The sequence below is a fragment of the Ochotona curzoniae genome, unplaced genomic scaffold (assembly GCF_017591425.1).
Source record: "Ochotona curzoniae isolate NIBS_2020 unplaced genomic scaffold, NIBS_Ocur_1.0 scaffold_3835, whole genome shotgun sequence".
Lineage (NCBI taxonomy): Eukaryota > Metazoa > Chordata > Mammalia > Lagomorpha > Ochotonidae > Ochotona > Ochotona curzoniae.
The window spans coordinates 12791133-12814915 of record NW_024467114.1 but is presented as its reverse complement, the minus strand read 5'-3'; the positions used below and the strand labels follow the sequence as shown (position 1 = coordinate 12814915).

At 38.0% G+C, this 23783-nt stretch overlaps 1 protein-coding gene across 3 annotated transcripts in view; it reads right to left on the bottom strand.

The window, feature by feature from the left end:
• Positions 1-23783, bottom strand: part of GLCCI1 (glucocorticoid induced 1) — a 135268-nt gene that overhangs the window by 60841 nt on the left and 50644 nt on the right. The window lies entirely within an intron of this gene.

Below are 23783 nucleotides of genomic sequence, written 5' to 3'. Positions count from 1 at the left end.
CTTAGCTACTGTCTGTAATGAAAAGATGCATTGAGACTTATGAAGTATCCACAATAGGCTGGCTAAGAAATGACTTCAAGAAAGGAATATTGAGCCACAATTTTTTGTAAAAGAACCAACAACTGGATTATTTAAAATGCAAATTACTAGGCCTCCATTCCCAGAGTGTCTAAGTGGTGACAGGCTAGAACCAGGAATCAACAATTTTTAAAACTAAACTAGCCAGATTCAGATATATCACCAGATGCGGGACACTGAGGCCTTCCAGCCGTGGTTAAGCGCTAACACGTGCTGCTTATTCTCATCAGTGATGTGAGGACTCTAGTAGAGCAGGAACCAAGAAATTCAGATCTTTACTAAGCAACTCAGGTGATTGCAATGCTTCTTATAGCTCAACATCCAGAGAACTGAAAATACATTGGAACTAAAATGCTTTTTTGACAATAACCTATTCAATTTAGAGCTATTTAAATTTCACTACAAACTCAACATAACATTCTGCTGCAAACCAGTCAACCAATCTTAATCTACATCTGCGAATAACAGCTAACCTTCTAGATTTAATAAACACCAAACAGCTCCCCACTCTCTAAAAAAGTCCATCCATCCGTCTTCCTTTTCTTTTTTTTTTTTTTTTGTCATTTGTGAATTTCAGCAGAAGCACTTTCCCTCGATAGTTTCAAAAAATTATTTTCCCCAATAGTTTTGTAGATACAAGGGTTCTTTGCTGCCCCTTCCTTTGCTCCCTCCCCATTTTCCTCTCCTGCCAATTTCCCCCAAATTATTACAGTAGTATAGTCCTCTAATAGTGTTACAAGTTTAATTTTCTCCTATTCAAATGTATCATGGCACGGTAGGGATAAGGCAAACACAGGTGTATATTTAAGTGTTCCATTTTGAGTCCTTCTTCTATTGGTGAGTAGATGGTTTGTTTTCTAAGTTAACTATTGGCCATATCAACATAACCTTCTGGTGAGGCCTTACTCATGGTGGAGGGCAAACTAGCATGTGTGAAAGATGAAGACCAGGAGGTAGGCTTGGACTGAAGCCATCTTCTCCACGGAACTAACCCCGACCTAGAGAAGGAGAATCAACTTCCCTCAGTAAGCATGCTCTCCCTCCTCACAATATGACCAACAGCTCAACTCTGATACATCAAGAAACGAAGCCCCAACACAAGTTTTGATGTAGACAAATAATACAAAAACCATATCAGTCACATGAAATGAAATCACCAAATTCACTGAACTTCAAATGAAAGACAGGGAGTATATCAGATCTGAATATACTGTCTGAAATAAAACCAAAGGGAAAAAACTGAAGCCCTCTCAGTGTGAGCAGATTCAGAAACACTAATCAACAGACCTGGAATCCTGCCACAAAAGCAATCTAGAAAACATGCAAAAAAGACCATATGGCTGCCTTGTAGTAATCTGGAAAGGAACCAATCAAGAAGCTGACAAGAGAAACAAATCTGATTCTGACCAAATGAGGCTTGACACAGCCATGTAATCTGAGGTCCTGTAAGAAAAACCTTCAGTCAGGCAGCCACTTCAGAACTAATCTCAAGGTTACAGCTCAACCAATTAAACTTACACCAAATGATCACATACAGGGATAGATGGACATTTGGACAGACTTTACTTGTAAACATAGGTTGTAATGGAAACTTAAACAGAATGCTCAGAAGCCTGATGACAACGACTGGAAGAAGCATAACATTTAAGACCGAGCCAAGCTATCAAGGACTATCTATGTGACAGATGAGGCACATTTTCCTAAAGCTCTTTTTTTTTCTTGTAGGCGATGACCACTAAAAAATTTTGCACAAATAGTAATGAAAGGATATTTATCAACCTTATAAATTCTAAATTATTTTATTAATAAAAATTCCAAACACATAAAGCTTATTATAATGAGAGCTAAAATAAAGGTCAAGAAGAATCAGCAACTATGAAACAACCAAAATTTAAAAAAAACCCAGAAACTAAAGGTGGTATTTCAGTCATAATGTAACCAAAAGAAGTGTCAATTATTTGTTAATCAGAAAATTGAACACATGACAAAATCTTTTTTCAGGTTAAAGCACTGAAAGAACTTACAAAATTTTGGTTAAATGAGTCAAACCAATTTAAAAAGGAAAAAAAAGTTACATTAAAGGTTATGAAATAGGCTTTGAATATAGCATGACAATAAATATGATGGTCAAACTCCATGAAGTAGAGAATCCTTTCCTGAAGATCATGATAAGGAGATAAGAAAAAACCTTCATCCTCAAATTTTTTTAAAGATTTATTTATTTTTATTGCAAAGTCAGACATACAGAGAGGAGGAGAGACAGATCTTCCATCTGCTGAGTCACTCCCCAAGTAGCCGCAAGGGCCAGAGCTCAGCTGAGCATGAGCCAGAAGCCAGGAACCTCTTCCAGGTCTTGCATGTAGGTGCAGGGTCCCAAGACTTTGGGCAGTTCTTGACTGCTTTCCCAGGCCACAACTGGATGGGAAGTGAGGCTGCAGGGATTGGAACCAGCATCCATATAGGATCCTGGTACATGTAAGGCGAGGACTTCCCTTTGCTCAAACTATCCCAAAACTATGAAAACAGTGGTAGAAAATAGCTTCACAATTGAACAATGAAGGCAGGTAAACCTATAACACAATAAACTGACTACCTTGGTTTCTGATGGTTCAACAAGAGAACACAGATTCCCAATAAGTAAATGTCCAGCTCGCGTCCCCACTGCTTCATTTCTGATTTAGCTCCCTGGCAATGTGCCCAAGAATGCAGTGGAAAACGGCCTAAGTCATCAGGTCTCTGCACCCATGTGGAAGATCTGGTTGAAGCTTCTGGCCCCTGGCATTCGACTGGCTCAGTCCTCACTACTGCCATCCTTTAGGAAGTGAACTAGCAGAAGGACAATACCTCTCTTTCTCTTTTTCTCTCTCCCCCTTTTTCCTTAACTCTGCCTTTCAATTAAGTCTTAAAACAAACAGCATAAAAAAGTACCACAATGAAAAAAATAGAGCAAGAGAATTAAGAGATGTCTCCACAATTAATGAAAGCATGCTGGAAAGGTATGCGTGTAACAAAAATGAAAACTGAAATCTAATATTTCATAACAAGCTAAAATTGCTTAATAATCTCAGGACTAATAAAAACTCAGGAATAATATATTTTAGGACAATGAAGATATGGAAAAAGAGGAGACCAAACTCAAAAATGATTTATAAATAAAAGCTTATTCCAGGAAGACTAAAATTTAAGAAATACAAGAATGAAAAATATAGTGGATGATGCTTTAATGGAAACAAAGTAGAAAAGACAAATTTTAAGGTAAAGAGAGAAAAAATATTAAGAGGGAAAAGAATGCTATGTAACAGCACAGGCAAAGATGATCCAATATAGGTCCAATAGCATCCCTGAAAGCAATGATCAGAACTCAAAAAAAAAAAAAAACCACAATAAAAATCACAATGAAGAAATGTTCTTCAGTGCTGGCACTGCAGCCCAGGGAGGCAAGCTGCCGCTTGTGGTGCTGGTGTGAACCTTTCCGCTCTGCTCCTGACTCAGCATCTGGGAGGACAGGGAACAGCATGCGACAACAGCTGCAGTTCTCCGGAGCCCCTTCGATATGTGGTAGACCCACAGGGAGCTCCTGGCTCCTGGCTTAGGTCTGGCCCAGCACTGCCTGTTAGATCCATTTGGACAGTTAACCGGCACATGAAAAACCAACCTCTGTTACTCCATCTCTCAAATAAATGATTCAAAATCTTTGAAAAAATAAGCTCTCCTAAAACAGAAGGTAACTTCAAACTAAATATTAGAAGAACATCTACATGTATTTGGGAAGAAAATAATCCAGAGCAGTCTGTATCACACATATTTTAATCAAACTAAGTTTGAAGTATAAAGTTTCAAAGTGCACCTTATAAGTAAGATTCAAGAATGGGTCAAAATACAGGAATTCCTTTTATAGAGAAAGTTGTTCACCAGAGGAATGGCAGGGCAATGGACTGAGGTTCTTTGAGAAAAAGAAAATAAAAAGAAGCTTTGAAGAGGTCCATTCTCCCTTTTCAGAGGGAAGAATCTACAAGGGTCCTGAAAGAACCGAAATAAGCAGGCTCTGTCTATACTGCCCTCACTCCATCATCCACTAAGCATGTCAATTGAAAAAAAAAGCCTCAAAAATTATCTTGAAGGCCAAAGAGAAGTGATTATAATTACTAAAATTACAGAATCATTACAAAAGGACACATGATGCTATAAAAAATTACTTAAGTGTCTAAATGATTACATCTCCTGTTCTGAAAAACCATCTGAAAAGTTTCACTTTCTTGAAAATCATCCACTCTTTCGTTTCATATTTTAATGAAGAGTAACGCTGAGAACACAGAAATTATACACAGGAGTGAACAGTTCCTCTCATTACAGCTAAACTGAAATTTTATGGGATTCTAAATTCAAATACACCTTAACAACACAAGTTATAAACAAATGCTTGATAATTTTGTTTATGTAGAAGTATTATCATTTTAATAATAGGATGAAGTGCTAAGTTCTTGTTTAAACTCAGAAGAGATTAAGGGGAAAAGTTTAGGCAAAGAATGACAACTTAAGCTCAATAACCTATGACTGCCAGCCAAGATAACGTACTGGTGCCAGGTAAATGAGAAACAGAAACCTGTTCTGAAATCTGTCCAGGACCACTAACTTACTAAATGCAAAATTCTCTAGTAAATTAAGTCTAGGCCATAAGCTATATTTTTCTCCATATTGCATCATGAAATCCAGCCATCTTGTTGACTGGGAAGTATACAGCTACACTTTTCTAGAGTAAACTCAGAATAAACAGGCTCAACAGAATGAAGGTTTCTAAAATACAGAAACACAGATGTTTATCCTAGCATTTATCACAAATATTGACACCAAATAATTAAATGCGTAGCTGTGAAACAGTAGTTTATACAAAACTGAAAGCTTCATTAAAGTTGGAAATGGCCAAAAGCTGCAGGGAACATCCTGAAGAGAAAGTGTCTCACAAAAATGACACCTTTGTAAAGGCAACTGAGTAAAACAGAGCATGGTAAAATACCACTCAGTGTGTGAGCACATAGAACACCTTTCACCTCAACAATTCTATAAATATTGGTGCCAAAAGGATTGCCCAAAAGAATTGCTAGTGACTTAAAAAAAAATAAAATCACCAGCAACATGAATAAGTATTGAAGAAAAGTGTCATAAAATATTATACAATAGCACCACATTTTATTCTTCTAAGAATAATCATACAGCTACACTTTAATCATGACCAAAATAATCTATTGATAGAACTCAACTGTGCTTCAATCAAAATAACCCTGGTCCAAGAGATATAGATGGACTGTCATAAAAGTTTTAAAGCTTATTGCTAGTCTCCAAGTTAACTGATGTTAATAAAGAATTAAAGCACAAATTAATCTCAGACTATGGTTTTAGACTCAGCTTGAATCATTAGCAATGCCTACCATAACTGGAGCTTTTGAAATAAATATCTAAACGTCTTTAGATGTACAGGAACGATTCATCTTAATGTGGGAGGAAAATGAAAACCACAAATTACACAAATGATTGCTCAAATATATTTTGATCACGTTTTTTGGCCTTCCTTTTTATACCTGATAGATTTTTAATCCTTTGTATGGAGTACTGACATGAACATCATATGTTCATACCATTATAAACAATGATATCAATTTTTCACAAAAATGACTCATCACAAATTGTTACTTTCACTTAAGAGAGAAAAAATATTCAAAAACTTGCTTATGTTGCATACTAATTGATTGATTAATGCAAAATTTACCAAGCAGAAAGAGGGATACTTAATGGCAAGGCCACTGCCACATTTTTATTTCTTTGATACATACTAAGTTTGTTCAAGAAACATTTATGGGACACATGCATATCATTTACCTACTGTCCCCTTGGCATGTATTCTAGACCTCTTTAACAAATCTTTTTCAAGAGTCTCAAACAGAACAGCTCAATATTTCACTTCAATATTACTTATGTGGGACTCATCTAAAGTCTTTGTGAGTAAAGCAAGATAATAAAAACCAACATGAATTAGGGCTAGATTGTCAATCTATTTTCCTCATTTACAGAAAAGGTTGTAATTTCCATGCTCAGCTACTTCACAGGTAATTCAGATAAAAGGTGTATATAATGTAGACCTCTTCATATAGTGATTGCTCAATAAACATGTTTACACAAACCACAAGAGCATTGAACCAATTAATCAAGTATGTACTAGCAAAGGGAGACCACAGACTAATTTCTACAAGGTTGTCATTGCTTACAAGACCTTTGAAATTTTTTTGAAGATGGTCTTTCAAAATTTTTATCCATGAATTGTTATAGGATCTTTGGTTGATGAGAATAGCTAATTATATCAGGATAAATACATTCCACCAAGATTACAACCAAACTTGATTAAGTGTTGTATACTGGCAGAAATACTGACAACACATGAGGAACCCCTCTCGCCACTCGGACATAGACCAGGCAAGAGTGATCCCCAAGGTGAATTCTCAGTGTGGTTCTGGCAGCAGCAGTCGGTGACTACTTTTCTTCAAATGTCAGGGAAAGTTTGTAATAGAGCAGCTGTAAATTGAAAATGAATGGTTTATCACAATAAAAGGGTATATCCTCATTGCTAACAGATGGTCTTCTACAAGACCATTGATGAATTCAAACTTCCTTCATGTCATGGTTCCACATCTCCCAGGGGTCCTTGGTCAGTTAGGTTCCCTGCATGCAGCTGGCAGAGGAGAGGAGGCAAAGAATGAGGCTCAACACACTTTTTATTATTGAACAAGGATGAAAACATACTGAATAGGATTTAGTTTTAGGATTTAGACTTCAGAGAGAGACCTTCACTGAATAGGATTTAGTTTTAGCTGCAAGCAGGGTGTTCAGAACCTAGAAGTATGCTAAAAAGAAGAGTACGTAGGATTTGATGAACGCATTCTAAGTTACTCTTCTGGACAGCAAAATTTTCAATTACATCTTCTTGCCTTACCATTGTAATATGCCACCACAAACAGGTAATCTAACTTTACTTGCCATGTATGTTCTTAATTACTTTTGGTTATTTTCAAGTCATAGTTATACTAAGACTGAGGTTACTCCCTTTGAGGCTGTTTTTAATAAAATGCTATATAGTTCTCAAAGGGCATTTCTAAAAAAAAGAAAAGGATTTCTTGTAAAGGTTGTGAGATACATAACTCTTCCAAGTGCCTCTTTGAATAGGGTTAGAGAACGCCGCAGGGTTTTTCTTGAGGGGTTGATCAAGACATGCGTGCCCTGTGTAAAGGCTCTGCAGTGGGGTAGGGCTAAGTGGCCATCCGGTCACCACCAGAACACACTGAAGAACTAACTCAAGTTCCAATCATCTTACTTCTGATCCACCTTCCTGCTAACTGCTAAAGCACCATGGGAGGAAGTTGATATGGTTCAAGTCCCCACCACCCACCTGGGTAGAAGACCAGGATAGAGTTGACTCCTGGTTTTGGCCCGGCCCGGCTTTGCTGTTACAGACATTTGGGGAGTAAATTACCAGGTGAGCACTCTCTCCCTTTGTTTCTATCACTCTGGCTTTCAGCAAAACAGAAAGATTCTCTTAAAAAAAAGGGGGGGATGGCATATCACATCAATCCTCCGCCTGCAGCAACAGTATCCCATTTAGGGACTCGTTTGTCTCCCAGCTTAACCACTTCTGATCTAGCTTTCTGCTTACGGCCTGGAAAGGCAGTGGAAGATGGACCCTGACATACTGTGGGAGACCCAAGGGAAGTTTTAGGCTCCGGGCTTCACATCAGCTCTGCTCTGATCCTTGCAGCTATTTGGAGAGTGAAGCGGCAAATCAAAGATCTGTCTCTCTCTCTCTCCATCTCTCCTTCTCTGTAAATCTATCTTTCAAATAAAAATCAATCTTAGTAAAAGACTTAAAAGCTTGTCAAAGTAACATGGTATACAATTTCAAATTGACAATAATATTCTTCATAATATTTGTAATAGAAAATTACCCAATAAAATCCTTACTTCATTATTAAAATGAAACACATAACATGGATTAACTTTCTGATTCAGCGTTAGACATAACCATGAACCCTTTTGTAAACTGTAAACTAATTCACAGAAGTACAATCTGAGTTCTAGGTTTTGGACCATCAGGAACCAAGGGAAAAGGAGGAATTTTGTTTTCCTATTTCCTGTATCATCAAGTCTTTCTAACAAAAACAAACAAACAAACAAAAACTAGCACTTTTTCTCCAAAAAGCACTTAAGTCCATCATTCTTAGACCTACTGTTCTAAATTTCTCCAAGGAAATAATTTAATTGAACTAAGTCAAACAATGCAAGTCTATCCCTAGGACTCTTCTTTCAGACCTGCACTAGTAAAAAGGCCATCCTCAACTTAGCGTATCTCTAATTACTAAAATTTCAGTCAAAATGAAAAAGTAAAATGAAAGGATTCGAAACAGCAGAATATCTGCCCTCAAGAAACTAACATTTTCAGTAAGAAAATGAGTGACCAAAATAGCAGTAATATAATAATAATAATAATCATAGTGCCTTGAATATTCGAAGTAACAACTATCTCTACCTGGAGAAGTGGGAATACTCGTGCAGAAAAGGGTAGTATTTCAAAGCTGTTTGCAAAGAATAATTACAGACTTGCATATTTTGGAAGCTTAGATATTCCTGACGGGAAACATACATCCAAATAATGGAATCAAAAAGTAGAACTGCATTTTTAATAGAAAGTGAGCTCAGTTTGGAAAGGAATACAAAGTACAGACGAGAGAATAATGACATGAATATCTTATTTGTCAAGTTAAGGATTTTGGATTTTAGCTGTTATTAACCAAGCAATCAACAGAAATTTTTCATCAATACCAGACTTCCCCACTGTCCCTACATACAGAAAAGATTCTGTGAATAGTTATAAAATGGCTATATCAAAGATGGGAGATAATGGTTTGGGAAATGACTGTAAAGGTGTCAGTCCCAAGAGGCTGAGTAGCAATGAATTGGACACAGAGTGATAAAGATAAGCTTCGAGATTTGGAGAGAACTTGGAGATGGGACAACGCATAATCAGCTGAATGGAAGAAATGGGGGAGGAGGAGAAGTCAAGAATTATGGCTAGCAGGAAGTAACAACTCAAGGCAATAGTGCTCTGGGTTTGTCCATGTTGGTGTTCTAGTCACTCCATTCCATTTCTGTACCAGAACTTGGAGCTTAAACTTAAACCATGCATAACTTGGTATCTTGTTAACTATACTGGTAATCAACTTTATTACTCATGAATCATAAACCACACAAGCTAAAGTTGCCATCATACAGAGTGAATTTTGTTAATCATTCATTTTTCCCTTCCTCAGTAGCATATAAAAACTCATTTTTTCCCAAGGAAACTAAGTACTATGGGAGTGTGACATATCTGACCCTGTGAAACAGATTCAATATAACTTTAAACTTTTCATACGGATGGTAACAGGACTAGTAAGAAGATTATAAGCATGAGTAAAACATTCAAAGACAGTCACAACAATATTGTAAAATATGTAGAAGTTTAATCTGGCAGAAAGTAAGGGTCTTATCTATTTTAATTTGCTGAAATGCAAGTACCAAGTGTAATCGAAAGAAAGGCAATGACTACAGTTTCCAATACTTGCTTCTATCTGCAACTTCAAATACCAATCCATCTTTCTGCTCAAAATCAGAAAGCCAAAACCTTCACAGGCAGTTGTAAGACATCTGTTAAGAAAATTATGCTGCAAAGGTAACAGCTGTCATTCTGAAGCATGCGATGATTTAGAAAAGGGAATTTACATAAACATTAATTTGTGGCTCCAAATGCACATAACAAAGTTACCTCTTAACAAATAACCCTGAAGTAAAGAATTGAACAAAGAAACTCAGGACTGAAAACATGACCCAAGAAGGAAACCTAACTGTGATTCTACAAAAAGAAAGGTCTACCGTAATAAGCAGGAGGGCAAAATTCAGAGCTGTGTCTAGGATGTCCACTGCTTTTATTTGATATCAGGTGAGCAAAATCCCTAGGTCATTACCACTCAGTGCAGTTATATTTCTCTATTACAGATTAGGAAAAGGTGACCTAGAAACTCCATTTCAGTACTGTAACTGTAGCACAGCAGGTTAACTCACTGACTACACTGCCAGCATCCCAAATCTGAGCATGGGTTTTGAGTCCTGCCTGCTCCACTTCCCATCCATCTCCATGCTATCGTGCCTGGGAAGGCAACTAAAGATGGCCCAAATGTGTGGATCACTGCCACCACGTGGGAGAGCCCAAAGTGGTTGCTGACTTCAGCCTGACCAGCCCTGGATGTTGTGGCCACTGGAGAGAGTATCAGCACATAGTACATGGAAGCTCACTCACTTGCTCGCTTGCTCGCTCTCTCTGAATGTCCCTCTCTGTCACTCTGCCTTTCAAATAAATAAATACATCTTATTAAGAAAGAAAACTTTCTTGAAGTATCAAAGCCAGTGATAATCCAATGATTTCTAAGAACTGAATGCAAACCTGAGAGCTTACCCATGCATGCATTCTTTCTCACACATACACAGCACAGATCTGTATAAATACACTTGACTTGGCCACTTAATCTCTTCATCTGTAAATGCACATGCAACTATAAGTTCAAATCAGCCTGTGGGAATATATAATTGTAAATAAAGGCATGATTCAAAGCACTAATCATATTTACCAGTCTAATTATGATTACTTACTGCTTTGTCCTGCAGACATTAGTAAGATTGGGTTTGTGAAAATTTTCATGAAGGAAAAAGGAGTACTTCCTCTATAAAGCTGGTTTGCAATGGTTTGCTAAGAAATCATAAATAATGAACTATTTTTTTAAAAGATTTATTTTTATTATTTTTTTATTGGAAAGGAGGATATACAGAGAGGAGAGACAGAGAGGAAGATCTTCTGTCCGATGACTCACTCCCCAAGTGAGCGCAACGGGTCTATACTATGCCAATCTGAAGCCAGGAGCCTCCTCCGGGTCTCCCACGCGGGTGCAGGGTCCCAAAGCTTTGGGCCGTCCTCGACTGCTTTCCCAGGCCACAGGCAGGGAGCTGGAAGGGAAGCAGGGCTGGTGGGACTAGAACCGGTGCCCATATGGGATCCCGGGCGTGCAAGGCGAGGACCCTCAACCACTTGCGCCACCGCGCCGGGCCCGTAATGAACTATTTTTTAAAGGAGAAAATGTTCCAGAGAAGGTTCTGGAAAATTTATCTAATATATCTTTCCACAGAGAAATGTGAGAAATAAAATTATTAGCACATATGAGTTGTTTCTCTTGTAAGATTATTTGAGTACCAAATTTCTTAGAACTTTAAAACTCAAGACAAGAAAGAGAATGGAAAGGACCTATTCATGTTCGTGTATAAAGTTTCTCAGGATATTAGTTAACTTTGCTAAATGTCAGAACATTTTATCTGGCAATGAGAATTACATTTATTCAGTAATATGTTTATACAACTGCAAATGAACCAAAATCTTGTATAACTGACTTCCTAAAAGTTTGTGTAAATAAAAGTTTGGTAAATTGAAGCATTTTACTTGCCCATAAATTGGACATTCTGTAAAGCAGTTAATCACCTCCTAAAACTATTTTACAGTTTAAATTTTCTGCATTATAATGAAGTATAAATTAATATATACCTCACATTTTTCTTACTTGGGGCTTGCTTGTAACTATAGTCATGGCCTTCAAGATGGACTATAAACATTTTTAAATTTTTAATGGGAAGAACCCATCAAATTTAGGACACTATGGTTTTAAGTTTCTCTAAATATAACAGATTCAGAAGCTGATTCCATAGAGCCTCACTAGACCATAATTCAGTTTAAAGAACTTGAAATGTAATACACTCATTTTATACAAACCTACCTTGCAGCTTTTGAAAAATGGGGATGAACCCAACATCACCTATCTCTACCAGCAAGAGCACACAGCTTCTGATTTGTGTGAAGATCTAATCTCTGCCCTTCCATGCTTATAGCACACTACACTACTGCATAACAGGACCTGAATGAGGGAAAAAGGCATCAGCTGCCAGCAGAAAACCAGCAGGCATGTTCAGAAAACGGATGGCTCAGTAGAATCTATTCATCTTCAATCTGTGGATGTTTGTAGGACACATGCCCTAACAATCACATACATATGTAGCTAAAATCACATACAGATATTGCTAAAAACAAAAATCACATACACATATATCTAAAAATGGAAATCTCAATATAAATCCTTTGTATACATTTGTAACCACAAACAGGCAAGAAGGTAGAATTTTTTAAATGACCAATGTGTTATTTGGTGAAGCACACAGATCCATCAAAACTACCTTGAAGACAGAAAAACATGAGGACAAGACAGATGGTACCAGCACTGTGAAGTAGTGGGTAAGGCCAGGAACTGCAGTGCCACCACTTCATATGGGTACCAGTTTGAGTACTGGCTTTCCTACCCGTTTCTTTGCTGATGTGCCTGGGAAAGCAGTAGGGTATGGTCTAATTGCTTGGACCCCTGTACCCATGTGTGAGACTCAGGAGAATTCTGGGCTCCTGGCTGCAGACCAGCCCAGCTCCAGCCATTGTTGTCATTTGGTGAGTGATCCAAAGGATGGAGGATCTCTGTTGCTCCCTCTCCCTCTTTTTAAATAAATAAATAAATAAAAAGATAAACAAGGAATCCTAAATAATCCTGCATACATTGGTAAGGTCTCCAGAATTGCTACATTAACAATAGAATAGTAGAGAGGCCAAATATGCAAAAATTCAGCTACCACACCACACAATTATATGAATCACTATAAGAGATATTTTGGGGAGTCAACAAGTAAACAGAAGATCTTAGTCTGTCTCCCTGTTATTCTGCCTTTACAATACATAATCTAAAAAAGATTAATACAATATTAATACTATCATTACTTTTCTAATACCTTTTTCCTAAAATTTCTATGTGCCATTTTATTTTGAATATGTAATTATTTGAAGGGCAGGGTGACAAAGAAAGAGAAACAAAAAGATCAAGAAGCAGCACCCACTGGTTCGCTCCCCAAATGGCCACAACATCAGGAACCTGGCCAGGCTGAAGTCAGGCCTCCCCCAGATGGGAGGCAAAGACTTGGGCATTTGGGTCATCTCACGCTATCTCCCAGTTACATTAGCAGGGAACTGCAACTGGAAAAAGTCCTCTGACATGGGATGCTGATGGTTCAATCAGCAACTTAACCTGCTGCACTGTAGCTCAGGCACACAGGTTTCGTTGTTTGGTTGTTTGTTTGTTTTTTTAATCTTAGGAATTTTAAATTAAGGGAAAAAAACTATATACTGATTTAGGAAGCAAATCAAGTGAACAAACTTCCATGTACCAGTTTATTCCCTAAATGCCTGGAACATATGTAGGCCCAAATCAGGAGCCAGGAACTCAATCCAGAGTTTTCACATTGGTGGCAGGAATCAAAAAGACCTGATGACCAGTGTTTCCTAGGGTCAGCAAGAGCCGCACGACTCAGATACTGTACAAAGATACTCTCACAGGCAACATAGGCATCTTAACTAAACAACGCCTGTCATGCAATTTTAGATGTTTTGCTGTATAGTTATACTCAGTGGCCATAAACTTTTCCTTCAGCATTCTATATGTAACATTTAAAGAAGAAAAAAGCAAACCACAAAACAGGGTTCATCTAATTCTTGTTTTGCCATGAGGTAGTGCAATACTTCATTAAGTAACAATTGCTAAATAAAGATGTTATTTTTGATCCCATGGCTCAAAACAAACAGGACAACTGTCCTGAATATTAATGAACAGTGCTGGGTTATAATGCTAAATGCTATCATAACATTTCTTTAAAATATTAAAAATTGGGGCCAGCATGGTGGAATAGCAGCAAAATCCTCCACCTGTGGTACCAGCACCCCATAGTTCTAGTCTGGCTTGCTCCACTTAAATGGGCACCAGTTCTAGACCTGACTGCTCTAGTTCGAATTCAGCTCCCTGCAAATGGCCTAGAAATGCAGCAGAGGACAGCCCAAGGCCTTGGGACCCTGTACCTATGTGGGAGACCTGGAGGAGGCTCCTGGCTCCCAGCAAAATCAGATCAGCTCTCACATTTGGGAAGTGAACTTGCAGATGGAAGAGCTCTGTCCCAAGGCCTGGAGCCATTGCTGACTTCTTTCCCAGGCCAAAAGCAGGGAGCTGGATGAGAAGCAGACCAGCAGGGACATGAACTGGTGCTCATGTGGGAATCTAGCACTATGTGCTGGGCCTGAACTTATCACTTTCTGTTCCACTTCAGTAACAGCAGATATTTGACTAAAGCCAAGTCATACTCATTTCATTAGCCTTCCAATCCTAGCATCGGTACACAAAATGATCACCATCTATCACTACACTACCACAACATAAGACACCACATCCGATAAAATAGTGTGTGACTCTGTGTGTGTGCATGTGTGCACACACACAAAGCTAGATAACATTATCCTAGACAACATATAAATTATAATATGTATAGGTAACAGTATATTTATTTTAGACTGCATTACAAAAACCATTAGGACCAAGGTTCTAATAAGAGAAAAAAAAAATATGAACAAAAGGCCAGTTTCAAAACAGGATATCGAAAGGCTCAAGTTAAATTAGTAGAAACCCTATTAATGGATGATGAAGTCCAAAACTTGGCAAGGACAGTGGGTCCAACTACAGCAAATTTTAAAAGAACTCAATTCAGAAACACCAACTGGAGCTTATTAACTGTACCTAGAATATATATTTTGTGAAGTCAAACACAGTTCCCTATACAGAGTAGGGATTTAATAAATACTGTTGAGTTAAAAAGAAAAGTCTATGGGTTTACTTACTCTTTATTACCAACAACTAGTATAATAGTTGACAGCAAAATTTAAATATATCTAGAATAAATTAATAAAGTCACATTAAATCTATACTAACCTTTATAACACATCACCATCTGTTTCTCAAAAAGGTACAAAGTGAACACATGCCACTGAAAGAAGTAGGTATTTTTAAATAATAGGTCACTCTGGAATGTGAACTATCGATATAACTCTAGGTTTTTAAAACTATCTGACCAAAACATTGTAGAATGTTGTCATTTTTCCAAGGAAACCTAATTTCTGAGCATAGACTAGATCCTAAATTTTTCAATACTAATGAAAGTATATTTAGCAATATTTGCTAATCCCTATTTAATGAATATTAGACACTTACATGATTTAACTAAAGATGGGAAAAGGATGGCTGATTCTTTTTAGGGGCAGCATATCAGAGTAACCCAAAAAATACATATTAAGAGAAAATTATAATGTCAACATTTTCAAAAACTTCATGAACATACAAAGAATCTTCCAAAATTTCACAGATAATGTGTATTATGGAAAAAAACTATGCATGGACTTCAAAAAATGTTGCACCAAAATAAATTTGTCTCTTAATTCCAATTTCCATGTTCTTCTAAAAGTACCTTCATATTCTGTTTACAATCAGCAAAGAAAAACATGTATTCTATTGTGATCCTTCTGTGGTGCCATACAAGGATCTCTTCCCAGGACTCACTGAAAACAGCCATTTTTGAGGGGCCACCTTAGTGTGACCCTGAGCAACCAAACCCTGCTGGTTTTGCAATCATTTCTTAAGTACTGACATTACTTCGCTAATTCCATGTGTAAAGTGGTATCTAAGTACTTAACTAGAAAATAATTACAACTATGGAAGAGATGTCACAAGAAATGTTTACCCATGACACAGATTACATGTAATATTGCATCGCATAACAATAAAAGCATAATTTCCTTAATATTACTTAGGAAAGGACTGATTTCCACATTGACTGAAGCAGAGCTCACATTAAACCCAAATGACATTCAAATAAAAAACATACACACTCTGGAAGAAATTAGTAAAAGGGACACTGAAATTTATTTTTTACATCACATGAGGAAATCCAGAAGTGGAAAGGCCAAGTTGATAAAAATCAAGTTATTTTTAAGGTAACGTGAGTTACTTTGCCATGTCAGTGATATATTAAAAAGATATCATTTTAAATGCTGCTCAAATATCAAGAGATAAAAGAGTTATAATGGATTCTTAGGATACTTCATAATAGGCAGACTTTGTAAGGATTACATTGCCAGATTTTAACGTGTCATATAAAAGAAAGTTTTTAAATTGTCTTAATAAAGTGGTAGATTCTTTGAGGTCCAATCAAGGGGGGTAATAGAGTTTCAAAGAGCAACAAGGTTCTTAGAGCATATATGTGGCCTGACTTGGGGACATTTGGAGTAATTTTGCCTTCCGTGGACCGTGGAGTCCAGTCCCATTTACTTTTCTCTGCACCCAACATCCTGAACTTAATTTGATCATTTCTACATCTTCACGTATAACACACTGTGCCCGCGCCATCATCAACTTCCAGTAACCTGAAGTCGGGGCTTAGAGTACCATAAGAGCACTTCAGATCCTCCATGCAATCTGTATGACATGGCCAGGGGAAATTACTTAATCTGAGGCCCTCACTTTCTCATCAATGAAGCAGATACTCAATATGGGGTCCTAGTGAAGATTAGTAGGCGACATAGACCCTCAATACATGATAATTTTATTAAGAATTATCAAAGAACTTTCTTCTCCTTTCAATAGCAGAATCTTTTCCCTATCTACCCAAAATATTTACAATATTGTTGCTTCATTTTAAATACGGGCAAATTGAATGTTTAACATTGAAAATAGAACCCAAGTCTCTTGACTCTCATTCACTATTCCCTAATTCATATTTTTGTCTCTCACACACATTTATGGAAGCACTTGAAAAATAATTGCTCTGAATTGTTTGGTAATTAATTTAGAGAAAAGAGCCAGGCCATAGTGTAAAGCAATAATGTAACCACACAGGATTCATTCTACCTTATGAGCAAAACAGCAAATCCTAAAATCAAATTTACAGAACCAGTTACAGTAAGACTCTACTCCGTCAGCTCTCATGTTCTTTCAGCCAGTTTGTTTATTAGAAAGGTAGAGTAACAGAAACATCTCACATTTAGTGATTCACTCCCCACATGCATGTAAGAACTAAAGCTGGACTAAGCTACAGGAACCCAGGTTTCCTTAACACAGGCTTCCAGTGTGGGTAGCAGAAATCCAATTAGCTAACCATCTTCTGGGGTGTTTCTTAGTAAGAAGCTGTTTTAGAAGCAGAGACAAGATCTGAACGTAGGCCACTCCAAAATGGCGTACAAGCATCCCAAGAGGCTTAACCTCTGTGCACAAAGCCCACCCTACTCATCCAATCTAATTTTCAATCCCACCACAATGATCGGCACATTAGATATATAATAGGTTCTAATAAAGGCAATTAAACCATAGTTCACTTATGGTTAGTCACTACTACTTTCTAAAGTAACATTATATCATAAATATATTTGTACAATTTTAGAAAATTTCCCATTAAAAGCTAACTTTTCAATAATTTAGATGCTGAAATTAACTTAAAAAAATCTCTTCAAGACCATATTAGATAAATAAGGGCTATTAATTTGAGTTGCTTACAGATATTTGATTTGCTGTAACACCAGGCAGCAAGTCTTACCAAATTTTAACTTTTTGTTATGAAACACATCTAAATCTTTTGGTGAGTTTCCTGACAATTCACACTTGGCAGACAATTTACAAAAATGATCTTGCCACGATATCATGGCACTTTGTTAAATTTTGTGCATGTAGAGTTAAAACTCTAAAGTTGCAAACAAATGCTGGGTCTGGGGAGCAGCAAATCAGTCTAGTGCCAGCTGCTGGGCCAACCACCTGAGACCAGTTTCTGATTTCTGAAGCATTACTCAGCTCCCTTTCATACACCAGATCCAACACTTGTGGGCAGAGAAAAGCACAGCGGACTGTAGTTTCATATAAGAAGGTGATAGAATTGGGTTCATACCTCTAAAACCCCCAGGAATAAGGATCTCCCTCAGTCGTTCCCTTTCAGTCACCCTCATGAATGCGTAAACAAGAACAATGGCCAATCTCCGCATTTTGCTTGTTACACTCACCAATCTAGGTCTCATTTTTAGACGTTTTGAAAATGTCAGCACATATACCAATACAGCATTCCAGTGCCATGGAAACAAAAGAAAACTCATTCCTTTGCCATTCTTTTCCTGCAGAAATATCCAAGCTGATCATCAACATTACAGTTATTTTTTTTAAATCGGAGCAACACAATAGTCCTGTGGAATGAACCCCAGATCTGGAATCCAAAAACCTACATTCTAAATCCACTCAACTACTGAACCAAAGTATATAGCGCATGGAGGGGAATTTCAAAAAGTTCATAGAAACAAAAGTAGCCATCTTGGTGAAAAAAATTAAAATCATGCATTTTTTCATAATAAGCATTTTCTTCATAATAAACATTTTCCATAAACTTTTTGAAGACCCCACTTCAGATGGCTTGACATATAGTTAGCACTCAAATTAACGCTCACCTTCTAGCCACAACAAATGGAAATACAGTGTCACACAGGAGAAGTAACTGAGGCATTTGCCATTTGAAGCTAACAACATCATGTAAAGAAACATCTGCTATGTTTCTTCCAACCAAAATGGAACACTGGAGGCCAACACTGTGGCACAGAGGGTAAAGCTGCTGCCTGCAAAGCTAGCATCCCACATGAACAAAGGTTCAAGTCCCAGTTGCTCCACTTCTGCTCCAGCTCCAAGTGCTTGTCCACTCCCAACCCCCAACGCCCAGAGAACTTCTGGCTCCTGGCTATCAGGCCAGTTGGGGAGTGAGCCAATGAATGAAAGACCAACTCATTCTCTTTCTCCCTCTTCCCTGTAACTCTTTCAAATAAATAAATCTTTTTTTTTTAAATGAAACTCTGGAATAATCATGTTCAAAAATCTGCCCATACTATTAGTAAAACCCTCCCATTTTTCACAATTCCTAGTAACCTGTTATCATGTGTTTGCCAGAGTAAGCACACATCCTGGTAGAATGGCTGCATGAGCGAAGCTCCGGGTACTTCCACAGGTGCTGATGAGAGGCAGCAGCAAAGACAGGGGCTCCTGGCTCTTGCACAGACTCCACCAGCTTTTGATTCCAATAGATGGGCTAGGCCAGCTGCTTCTTCAACACTACTTACTTCTGGCAAACCAGCCAGATACTAGAGCAAGTTAGATAAACTCAATTTCTTACCAAAAGAAATAGTATAGCACAGGAAGAGTAGCAGTGATTTGGTTTCTCAGACAACTAATAAGATAATTAAATTGTACATAGAGGGCACGAAACACAAAGCTTAGTAAAGCTCCAGCAAAGGTACTGTGGAAAAGTCAATCAATGTTGGGACTTTTAAGATCTGAAACACAAATCAAACTAGAATGAACAACAAAGGGGTTAATATATACTTTTGGCAGACTATTAGCTACATCTGAAGGCTTTGGAAACACTTCTAAGGATATATATCTAAATATCAGTTACTTGTTGAACACTATCACTTATTTTCATTTTATTCACTGCCACAGAGCCCAGTCATTGGTCTGTCTTGTTTACATGTAGTCCATGTGACCACAAATAAATAAAAATCACAAAGATGGCATTATTCTTCAACTTGCTCCCTATGCACAAACCGAAGTTTGTATAAAGTCCTTGCAGATATACACACTGCAATGAACGAAATGTCCTGCTAAAAGCCCTGCAGTCAAGGGAATGATTTTCAGCACAATGTACTCACACAAAAACTCAGAGCTGAAAATCGACTAAAGGTGTCATCATAGGATCTTAAGTTTTAATACACCTAAAATAGTAACTAATTGAGAGGAACATAATCTTTGAATATAAGAGAAGTAGACTCATTAAATGACTTTATAATTCCACAAATACATTTTGCGATTTAATTTACTCATTGATTAGAAATTTTATGTATCATATGATAAGTGATACAAAATATGAGACTCATGAATAATGAAGATTGCTGCTATTTAATGCAGTCCTTAGAGGTTGTTCTCCAAAATTAGTATTTGAAATTTGTCACCTTATGGGAGCAAAACTTTAGTGCATTTTCACTACAGTATAGGAAAGCTCTGAAATGAGTTATTACTAATCCTAAGAACATTAATTTTAAAGGGGTGGGGGGAAGAAGCAAAGATCTCATTTTCTAAGAAGATCAGCCAGAGAATGACGTTTGAATAAAGAGAATATCTGAGTTATCTCTGATTTCTTTTTTGTATTCTATCAACTGAACATAGCCATGATTCAAAAGAACAAATGTAAAAGATTAAAATTCAAAACTAGGAAACTGACTAAAGCACACAGACATAAACAGACTACATGCAATTATACAACACTACATTTTATTGTCTTTTATATTATCTGTTACAATAGAATTGTAACCTTTTTATTAAAACAATGAAGTTCTCAAGATAACAAAAAATTCGAACCAAATTCCACTCCAGAATTAGCAATCTGTGTAAATCTGGTATGTTAAGTCAGGAATCAACACATGCTATTTCTCATAGCATGCACTATATAAATTACAAGCTCTTCCACCAGGCTTCTGTCACTAGATTTGCTATACTTAAAAACAACATTCTCCATTCAGACACTTAAATGCAACTTTTTTTTTAAATCTGATGTGTAATTCATCTTTATGAAATGAAAACTCATGAGGATTTGCATTTGCTACTTACTGTGTTGCAAAGTAAAATTCAGAGTATGTTTTGTGATTAAATCATGGGTTTTACCCTATGAGGATTCAGAAAGAAACAACTTTATTATGTTTTGTTGACTGTTACTAATGATTTTAGCTTAAAGATCATTAATTCTACCATTAACATCCTGCTTTATTCTCCTCTGAGTTCTTCTATTTATCTCAAAGGTAGACTTTATGTATTACCATTACAAAAAAATAACCATTTGCATAATACTTTATGATTTTACATCTATTACAAACACATCACAGGGAGCCCGAAGACGCATTCAGCAGCTTGTCACTCACCACTTCAAGACCCTTCAAAACCAAACAAGGGGGAGGGTGACATTTTGCTAATGGCAGAAGTGTAGAAATGAATATAAGTAACAAGCCTGGAAGTTTTAATCATACAAAAGAAAGAAAAAATACAAACAGAGGATGATTCATGGGCATAAACAATGGCTTCAATTTGTAAAGCCCCATGCTCTTTATTCAGAGCAAGGTGTTTTATGCATCTTCTGTTACTGACAATAACTTAAATCATCTAAAACTCTGCTACAGAAATAAAGGGAATTCTTATTTTGCTGCATTTACACATTAATGGCATGACAGGATTAAAGCTGACTGCTCCTATTTACAGAATTCATCTTTTTCCTCAGCTTTGTGAAGTGATACGAACAAATTCTTTATTACTTCAGCCTTTATCCAACAAATGTGTATACTAAGAATGTTTACGGAGATAATGGTGATACATGTTTGGAAATCATCCTATTCCATAGTTCACATGAAAGGATTACAAAGGAAATTGTCCAAAGCATCTATATTTTCATCCATAACCACTCCAGACAAAATGCTAAAATAGTGAATGCTCAGTTATGTCTCCTCTAGTTCAAACGCCCATAGCATTTGAAGCTTTCTGTAAACAATATATCTCAATACTAAACACGTATCCATTGAACTACCATGTACTTAATTTTAAATGCAGTTTCAAATGCAGTGCAACACCACCATCTTAGGAACACACACATGCACACACACACACACACACAAACACACTCACACACGGGCTGAAATGTGTGGAGAAGAAATGGAGCACGGTGTTGTTTTTCATTCATGCAGCGGAGTGAGCTCAGTGCCTGCAGCAGCAGTGGAAACGGCAGAAGCCCTGACCAGGCAGGCTACATTTCACTCAAGTCAGAACCTTGCAGAATCACAACAAACTGAATAATCGCCTGGAAATCAAATAACCCCTTCAATAAACCCTTAGCATGGGCTTTGAACGGCTAAGTAGAATAGATTAGTTGTACAGTTTTAATGTGGATGGGAAGGAGGAGGGGTGCAGACAAGTACCACAGGGGTAATATAATCAGGGAATAAGGGCCCAAGAGGCTGCATTCAAAATCACCTCAGTGTAAGAAACTGACAAAACCACCTGGTGTTAAAAACAGCAGAAAAACATCTCCAGCAGAGAAAGCCCTTCCATTCCCAAACACAGCTCCCTGACGCTGCAAAGCTGTCTAATGCACCAGACTCAGAAAAGTGTGTTCATCATGACTGTATTAAAATTGCATTAAACTTGGATGTGCTATACAACAACAAAGAGGATAGTTTGAGCTTGATCACAAATTGCATTACAACTACTTGATGATGGAGCATGTAATTCCTAAGCAATGAAGGCCTTTGACGGATGCAGAAAAACAAGTTGCACTATTATCTGTTGTAAGATGTTAGTGTTGATCAACAAAAGGGGAGGAGGTCCTAGGTGGCCATGGTATTGTTGCAGCAATTGCTGAAAACTTCTCTTGCTGTGCCCACAGCACCGGCTCCACACAGCTGCAAGGCTTACTGACGCCTGCCACATCAGTCCCTGCCAGAGAATCCCAAGCCCCAACGTACGCACTGCTCAAGATAAATCACTGAAAAACGCAGACCGCTGCTGCCTTTTCTTTCTTCTCTTTTTTTCACCTCTTGTTTAATGTAGCTCAAGAAAACATGCAAGGAGTTGCATATGGCATTAATCTGTTAGAAAATGGTGGCCTTTTCTATAAAATGCAGCCAAAGATGTGTGCTCAGTTGTGGTCATTCTTAGGGCGATCACGTTGCTTTCATTCATTCATTCAGGATTTGCAGGAGGATGTGAGCTCCTGCAGCAGCTGGCTCGACCTGGGGAGGAGGGGAGCCCGTTCCTCCCGGCGCATACAGATTACGGGACGCGATTCTCGCCGCTGAGCAGCGCGCTGCACCGCATCCTACCGCAGCTCTCCACCAAGTGGTCTGAAAACAAGTGCCTCCGCAACACGCCAGTTACACATCTGAACTATTTCAACAGGGCAACCAGAACCGCAGTCTCCCGAAGCGGACAAGCCCTTTCCCCAGCCCCAACACCAGCGAGAGAAACCCATTGAAAAGAGAAAAGTCCACCTACCACCCAAACATCGTGCAGAGCCTGACAGCGTTTCCCTTCCAAGCAGAGATTTTTCCACTTGGTCTGCTCTGTTCCTGCACGAGGCGGCAGCAGCAGCAGCAGCAGCAGCAGCAGCAGCTGGAGCTCCAGGCTGTGGGATCTAATGTCAGCTCCTGCACTCTCCCTCAAGAGCTCTAGGTCCTTGTTTTGGCTAATCTTCCTTTTCTCCCCCAGGACTCAACTAGATCATGCACTGGGTCCCTAGACGTACACAAAACCAAACCAAAACAGAAAACACTCGGGGACGCCCACAGCAGCCACCGGTTCACCGTTACCTTTGACACTAACAAAAAAGAAACTTGAGATCCCTTCAACAGCACGACCGACCTGCTCAGCGCACTGAAAAAGTGCAAGGAGAAAAATGCACACAATTTACTATGAAAAACCTCGCGTCGGGCACACGGTACAGCTTCTACGTGTGCTACGGCTCTGATGCATGACTATATAAAGTAGAGGCGAGAGGGAGCCCGGGGAGGGGGAGGAAAACCCCGCACAGCCCCGTGCACTTGAGCGGCACATTCCAAGCTG